This window comes from Giraffa tippelskirchi, chromosome 5 (assembly GCF_054371585.1).
Source record: "Giraffa tippelskirchi isolate mGirTip1 chromosome 5, T2T-mGirTip1v1.2.pri, whole genome shotgun sequence".
Classification (NCBI taxonomy): domain Eukaryota; kingdom Metazoa; phylum Chordata; class Mammalia; order Artiodactyla; family Giraffidae; genus Giraffa; species Giraffa tippelskirchi.
The window spans coordinates 182,138,918-182,146,014 of NC_137279.1; positions in this window are offsets into that span (position 1 = coordinate 182,138,918).

A 7,097-nucleotide genomic window follows, 5' to 3' on the forward strand; every position below is an offset into this window, starting at 1 on the left:
TGCGGTATATCCACTTTTATACCTTGTGTTTTCCACCTACTGTATCTTAGAAGAGATCATTCTTTGTGAATATGTAAAGGGCTTCCTCAATTTTTTCTGTAAGAGTTCCATAGTGTTCTGTTGTGTGAGTATAACATAATTTATTTAGCCCCTTTTTTTGTTGTTATTTAGTCACTTAAGTTGTGTCCAACTCTTTTGTGACCCCATGGACTATAGCCTGCCAGACTCCTCTGTCTACGGGATTTCCTAGGCAAGAATACTGGAATGGGTTTCCATTTCCTTCTCCAGGGGATCTTCCTGACCCAGGGATCGAACCTGCATCTCCTACATCGTCAGGTGGTGGAGGGGGGTGGTTTTCTTTTTAACCACTGAGACACCAGGGAAGCCCCATTTAGCCCCACACTGATGGCCACTTAGGTTGTTTCCAAAGCTTAATACCTGTTAGATTTTGGCAGCCTTCTCTCTCATTCCCACCACTGCTCATGGTTTTTTCCCCTGGAATTTTCAATTAGCTAATACCACCCTATCCACTCTCCTACAGTAAAAAAAAAAAATAATTGTTGATATTTTTACTGGAATTGTATTAAATTCATAAACTAATTTAGGGAGAATCGTCATAGTGGGAATCCTAGCTCTCCCCCAACCATGCCACTGGCTTGTTGGTTGAGATATCAAATGTGAATTCTTTTCTCTGTTTCCCTCAGTTGGGGAAATAGGCTCTTGGTGTTCAGAACCCTCTTCCCGCTTGGTGGGACAATCTGTTGGGACAGAATGAAGAATCTGTGTTTCTTTCCTGTCCCTACCCCAGCCACATTTAGCATGGACTTCAAGATTCTTCTCTCAGGCAGAGTAGAGGGGGTTTCAAAGCCAGTGAATCCTAGGTTCGAAGGAAAGGACTTCTCCCTGCCCAGGGGGGAGTCCAGGCTGTGTGGTGTCTCTGACTTTAATCAGGCTGATGGGGGCCGGGTACTGTCTCCAGCTTGTTCAGGCACTGGGGTGTTTGAAATTCCTTCTCCTTGTGAGAAGACAGGGAGAGCGCACATTTGGAGGAGCAGATTCAGGGATGTGGGGAAGGAGCTAGGATGCTGATAACCAGCTCAGGGGAAACCTTGCTGAATTCAAGTGGCCCGGACCAGGGTCCAAATCTCAGGTCAGCCTCCGACTAGCCAGGTGATCTTGGGCAAGTTGTTTCCCCTCCTCTTGAGTTTCAGCTTTTTCATCTGTACAATATAATGATGGTGGATGTCCTTACAGAGTTGTGAGGCTCAAGAGGAAGAGATAGGTGAGGGCTTGTGGTAAATTTATGAACATTGGAGGGGATGAAATTCACTTGAGACTGATTAGTCACCTACTAAGTGCATAGGGTTATTGGAAAAGATCCTGACGCTGGAAAAGATTGAGGAGGGCCGGAGGAGGAGGGTGCGACAGAGAATGAGATGGTTAGATAGCGTCATGTCAACAGACGTGAGTTTGAGCCAATTCCGGGAGATGGTGAAGGAGGGAAGCCTGCTGTGCTGCAGCCCATGGGGTGGCAAAGAGTTGGATACGACTTAGCAACTGAACAACAAACAACAAAGTGCATCGCTTTGGGCTTTGCCCTTTTAACATCTTCCGCATCCCTTAACAAGCCGTGATCCGAGTACGCTTTATGAGATGGCGAGTTCCCTAAGTGGCCACAGCTTACCGGTAGCATTGTCAGTATTCGTACCGAGGTTTCCTCGGTTCTGGTGAAAGGGGTCTCTCCCTTATACACGGCTGTTTCCTCTCTGCCACAGAAGGCAGACACACTCCTGATACTTCCTCAGCTGTGACAAGAGTTGGTTTCCCGAATGCCCAGCCGTGCCTGGGACGTGAGTCCTCCAGACGCAGCCATGAGTGCGGCACTGCTCCCATCTGGCTTGGCAGGGCACACGAGGCGGCCAAGGCTCAGGGCGCTGCAACCTTGCCAGTTACCCTCCCTTCTGATCCCAGAGCCAGGAGGGTTGGAGCGTGTCCTGGGGCCGCCTGCCAGAGCCTTACACTTGTGCCCTGTATGCCAGGGGCTGGGAGGAGAAGCCAGTCCTTCCGGGCACTCTCCCTCCTCCCCATCATTCCTGGAAGGCTCCTTCTTGGTTTCTGCCGGGTGCAAAGGAAAGTCACTTTTGCTGAGACTGGTACCTGGTACAGCATAGGAGGGTGCCCCAGAGGTTCTGATCCAGTACGTGTGGGCAGGGCCAAGGTAGCTGTGTCTTCATCAAGAACCCCCTCATTTTCTTGCGGGGTCATTCTTGAAGAAATAGCCTTAAGCCTAAGAAAAAAGCAGCAGCATAGAGAGATGGCCACAAAGATTGCACTGCTCTAGGAAAGAAACAAGCCTTAATAACTTCCTCATTGCACCTCTTCTTCCCTTTTTGTAGCTGGTCCTCAATTCCAACAGGCACCTTGGCTCTGTTCCCCCAACCCCTCTGTGCTGTTTGGAGCAAGGTAGTAGTCACATACGTACACAGCACCTTATCTGCCACATCCATATTTCATTCGGAAGTGTCCCTGCATGCCCAGCACAGAACAGACTACCACAACACAAAGATAAACAAGAGGGATGTACACAGTAGGTCCGCAGATACGTACGGCTGCTGTGATACGTGCTGTCCCAAAGCTGCGCTGGCGATGCAGTGAATGGAGAGAGATGGACCCTTTCTCTGGGCTCTTGCGGGAGGCAAGAAAAGTGAGTGTTAAGAATAGGTGATGTTCTCCAGCAACTGAAATTCAGCTTCCCCTTGGTCTGTAACGGAGTGAGTGATGGGGGAGGGGAGGGGCTGACCCCGCCCGTTCGCCATCATATGAAGCAGGGAGCAACGTCTTCCCGGTTCAGACGTGTGCAGTACTTCTTAGTTTGCACAGAGAGCCCAGACTAATAAATTCACCACTCAATTGCAATCCCCACAGCGCGTTTATAGGCAGCAGCTGACTTTTATCAGCTCGTTTGTTCTTTCATATAAGCAGAGTTTTATGAGGGTCTCCTGAGCTGGCTCGTAACGCGATGAAACGGCTGCAAAACTCAACCATAAACCTCCGGCACCTGCCAAGCAGAGGATGCTGTTTTCCAGGCACATTTTGTCCAGCTGGCGGCTCTGTCCCCTTGCCCAGTTTGCATTTTTGCACTTGTCTCTTTAAACTTAGGTTTGTTTTTCAGCTCTGTGGCCTCTTTAAAGGCAACTGAAAAATGAGGGGTAGGAAAAAGGAACTAGAAAGTTACGTCTGTGCTAAAAATTACGTCTGGCTTATGTTGCCCTGAAAGCTGGTTTTGATCCCACTGCTGAAACAGAGACCAGGCTTCCCAGCCACACGAACCCCAGGGCCGGGGACTGGTGGATGGTCCAGCCAAGCCCATTATTAATACTTTGATTCTGTTTTGGGCCATTACTCTTTGTGCTTGCCAAAGGCCCCGATCCCCCATTGTCAGTTCTGTAAATTCAAGGAACAGCTCCAGAGGCCTTTTCCCCAGATGGTCTCCAAGCATGACATCTTTTTCCAGCATTTCTAGAGCTCCCCCAAGACAGGATATTTGAATGCCCTCTCTCCTCCAAATAAGGCAAGACCTGGCCTCTTTGAGGATGCTGTTTGACTGAGGTGGACTGGGTCCTTGGGAAAGCTACAACTGCCTCCACAGAGCAGGCTGTTTATGTAGAAAATGCCATGTGGCCCCGGGTTGCGCCCTCAGAATACTCACCTTTCTGTTTTACAGGGTTTTGTTCAGGAGACCAGGAGGCCCAAAGAAGACCCCCAGGGCTGCCTTTCATGTGGCCCCATCTCTTACTTTTCCTAGGCCCCCCTTGAGGGCGGCTGCCTGAGTGTGTGACGTATGCTTACAAGGGTCCTTCAACTCGGCCTAATGCTCTACCATCACCCTTTTTAAATTCCTAATAGTTTTTGAATAATAGACGGGACTTTCATTTCACCTGGGGCCCTGCAAATGACATTGCCATCCCTGCTTTGCTTCTCTCTGGTCCTACTGCAAGGAGCTGCCCCAGAGCTGTGGACAGACCCCCTTTCTCCTCCCAACTCTCAGTCTGAGCTTGTGGAGAGCAGGTTCTGTGCCTGTCCATGAGGAATCTGGCCATATTCCACTCCCCAAGGCTCTCATGACCCAGTCTTCTGGTTTCAGCCACTCCCCTATCTGGTGACAGCATCTCTAAAAGCCCGGAAGAGGCCTCTTCCAAGCCTAACTCATTAAGTGTCGTCACCTACGCCTGGCCCTTCATCACTTTCCAGAAAAGATTATGGGTGCATGCACACTACTAGGAGGAAGTTGCCTGCTCTGATGGAGGGACTGAGGCCTCTGATAGAAAAGATGGCTGCTCACCCCCACCCCCTTCCCGAAGACAAGATATAGTTCCCTGCCAGGAGAAAGGGAACCCACCTTCTTTCTCCAAGCCCAACTGGGATACCATCTACTCCATGGTGTCTTCTCTTATTCTACCCAGAACAACCCTTCTTCAATCAGCATGTTCCTCATGTCTACCACTTCATTTCTTGTAGCCATCCTTATGTCTGTACCGGCCCGGTGAGAGGATCAGCACCTCTGGGGATTGAACCGGGTGGCAGAAATGCTGGGGAGACCTTTGCATTTTCCTGACCTGGAAAAGGTGGACCTACCGCACCTGGGGGGGCAGGAGTGGAGGTGCGGGGAGTGGGGGTGCCGGTCCTTGGCCGGACCCTGGTGGCCATGGCCTCTGGTAAAGACACGGTGTTCTGGAAAGATCATGAGCTTTGGGAGAATGCTGGCTCTACCACCTAGGACCGTGGGGCCTTGGCTTTACCTCTCTTTCTGTGAAATAAGGATAACACCTCACCAGACTGTTATGAAAAGTGCGTGCGTGCTAAGTCACTTCAGTCATGTCTGAGTCTGCAACCCTGTGGACCATAGCCCGCCAGGCTCCTCTGTCCATGGGATTCTCCAGGGAAGAATACTGGAGTGGGTTGCTATGCCTTCCTCCAGGGGATCTATTGAGCTTATTTCTTCAAAGCATAGAGAAATTAGGCCCAGCACACAGTAGGTTCTTAGTAACTGTCAGTTTTATTCTGCCCCCCCTCCACCCTCTGAACAACTTGAGGCCATGGCCTTTTCTCCTGTTGTGTACCAGCTGGGCTGAGGGTATGGTTCCTGGCTACTCGGGCCTGGGAGCTGGGCTGGTGATGGAAGTGAAACTGGGCAGCAGTGGACCCCCACCCCAATGACACAGAGCCACAGGCTAGGCGAGGCAAAACATCCTGCCTTCCCAACCCTGCCTGGCTTGGGTTCCCAGACCCACCCGGCATTACCACACCAACGGAAATGGTGGTTGCCGAATGGTGGTTGCGATTCCAGCCAAACCCCAGGACTGTGGCGACAGCCCTAACTGGGCCCGGCTGCCACATCAAGGACACAGCTCCACCCTCTTTTCTGCACCCCCTCCCACCTCAGGCTTCCCCACCCTTCTCCTTCCCAGAGAAGCCAGGGCGGAGCCTCCCCCTGGGGCCACGGTCAGCCTCTGGCCCCTGTGGCTGCTGCTGCTGGTGCTGTGGTGGAGAAGGTTCTGGACAAGGAGTCAGGACATCTGCCACTTGCCCCAGTGGGACCCGAGCAGGTGACACAATGTCTCAGGCCCCCAGTGTCTCCATCAAAAAAGCAAAAACACCTCAGGGTGGTAGACAAAAGTTTCAACTTCACAAGGATTCTGCTGCTGCAAGAATTAAATGGGCTGGACTTCCTGGGTGGTCCAGTGATGAAGAATCCACCTGCTGGGCTTCCCTAGTGGCTCAGTGGTGAAGAATCTGCCTGCCAATGCTGGAGACACAGTCCCATCCCTAATCTGGGTAGATCCCACATGCTGTGGAGCAACTACGCCCATGTGCCACAACTACTGAGCCTGCACACGGCAGCTACTGAAGCCCACATGCCCTAGAGCCGGTGCTCCACAGCAAGAGAAGCCACTGCAGTGAGAAGCCCACGCACCGCATCGAAGTGTAGCCCCCACTCGCCGCAGCTAACTCGCCGCAGCTAAGCGAAAGCTAGCAGGCAGCAACGAAGACCCAGTGCAGCCAAAAATAATACTTCTTTTACAAAAGAACTAGATGGGCTAATAAATGTAAAAGAAGTTCAAGTCATTTACAAATAGAAGTGATGTTCCTCTGAGGAGCAGCAGGGTGTGATGGAAAGAAGAGGGATTTGGGAATCCACCAAGATTATCCTATAATCACTATTGAGCAGTTTCTCCGCTTCAGACTTAAGTCTTGTGCTTTCAGATCCATTACAACCATCTGTGAGGTAGATATATGTTCCTGGTTTTACAGATAAGGAGACTGATTTAGACAGGTGATTTGACTCCCCAAGGTCACATAGCTGATCTGGGGTTTAATCCTTGAGGAACTCCTGCGTTCCAATTTGCTACATAGCCATCTGAGACAGCCCTGGCCAGTGTCCTTAGACCAGTCAACGAGACCTCTCTGTGCCTCAGTTTCCTGCTCTGTCCCTCTGACGGGCGCTGGCAGAAAGTGAGCCCAGGAGTGGAGCGGAGCTGGTTCAGAGCAGGGCGGGAGGGATGCTGACTGCTTCCCCACCCCCACCCCCCCTCCACCCCAGCAGTGGTTCCCAGCAAGGCTTGCGACTTCCCATCACAGGCAGGGGTTCAGGGGGCTGCTCAGTAAGGGAGGTCTGGCTCAAGGGGGAGGTTTGTCATTTCCTGCTTGGCAACTCTTGAGAGGCAAGGCCAGTGGATGTGAGCCACCCAGCTGCCCAGGGCGGTCTGGGTCCTGCCTCATTTCTGTTTCTATCTACTGAAATCTCGATCATGCTCCATGGATCTGGGACCTGCCTCACTTCTGTCTCTAGTCACTGAAATCTCCATCACGCTCCATGAGTCACGCAAGCACCAGAATTCCACACCACTGCTTGGAGGAAAGCATACCCAGTGACAAGCCCCACAGACTTGTTTGTGAGAATAACCAGCACCTCCCTTTGAGCTGTGGACCCCAGTGCACTAATCCAGGGCTCAGGGTCTGAGGAGGGAGGGCACTTCTTTACAGCCAAGGACCCCAGTCTAGTATAGCAGCTTCCCTAGTGGCTCAGTGATAAAGAA